Here is a 1,369-nt window from a genome sequence, read left to right as displayed (position 1 = left end):
GACCAGTCCCCAGAGCTGTAAAGTTATATTCCCCAAGTTTGTTAAGTATAATTTTACTTTCAATTATTAAGTACTATTTTACTCTCAATAAAAGTTCTGGACTTATTAATCAAGTATCCTGTTGCTTTAATTGGTTAAAGTCATGCCCAAAGTGATTGTCTGCAATAGACTTTCCAGAATTAAAAGATAAGTCTGCAAGGGTTGTGAATATTACAGCCCTGTTTAAAAAGAGAGATAAACCCAGGAACTACAGACCAATTAGTCTAATGTCGGTGGTGGGGAAACTTTTAGAGACAATTATCCAGGAGGAAATTGACTGTCACTTGGTAGAACATGGGCTAATAAATGACAGCCAGTACAGATTGGTTAACAGAAGATTGTGTCTGAAATAATTAATGAATTAATTTCTTTGATGAAGTTTCACAGAGAGTTGACGAGGGTGGTGAGGTTAATGGTACGTGTCTGGACGTCAAAATTGTGTTTGAAAAGGTACAATAAACTAGACTTGGGGCAGCACAATGGCACAGTGGTTGGCACTGCAACCTCACAGCTCTCGCAACCCAGGTTCAGTTCTGGGTACTGCCTGTGCAGTGTTTGCAAGTTCTCCCTGTGACTGTGTGTGTTTCTGCTGGGTGCTCCGGTTTCCTCCCACAAGCAAAGACTGCAGGTTGATCGGTAAATTGGCTGTTGTAAATTGCTCCTAGTGTAGGTAAGAGAATGGTGGGGATGTGGTAGGGAATATGGGATTATGGTGTAGGATTACTATAAATGGGTGGTGGTTGGTCAACACAGACTCAGTGGGCCGTAGGGCCTGTTTCAGTTTTGCATCTCTCTATGACTTGCTTACAAAATTCAAGCAGATGGGATTAAAGGGGCAGTGGCAGTGTGGATCCAAAATTGGCTGCAGGGTAAAAAGTAGGGTGAATGCTTGTTTTTCAGAATGGAGGGAGTAATACAGTAATGTCCTTGTTGTTGCAATATGTTCAATCTCAGACCACGAGCTGTCCGAGGGATGGGGCAATTTGTGATGTTCCTGTGGTTGCAATATTTGCAGTGTCTGACCTTGATCTGTCACAGGGACGTGGCATTTATGAGGTCCCTGTGGGGTGCTGTTTGTTTGGTGTATCACACTGACCTGTCCCAGAGAGCGGGAAGGTTGTGATGTCCTTGTGGGTTGCAATCTGTTCAGTGTCTGACTCTGATCTGTACCAGAGATGGGGCAGTGTGTGATATCCTGGTGCATGTCATACAGGCCCACTGGTGTGTGGTTCCATCCTGATGCCAAGAAACAGAGCCCCATCTCTGGGCAAAAAGTCTCACTTCTCAAGGGGTGTCTGGAGAAGACACAGTGGCGCAGTGGTTAGCAGCG

This window comes from Heterodontus francisci, unplaced genomic scaffold (genome assembly GCF_036365525.1).
Source record: "Heterodontus francisci isolate sHetFra1 unplaced genomic scaffold, sHetFra1.hap1 HAP1_SCAFFOLD_59, whole genome shotgun sequence".
In the NCBI taxonomy this organism is placed as follows: domain Eukaryota; kingdom Metazoa; phylum Chordata; class Chondrichthyes; order Heterodontiformes; family Heterodontidae; genus Heterodontus; species Heterodontus francisci.
This window is presented reverse-complemented; position numbering follows the sequence as displayed.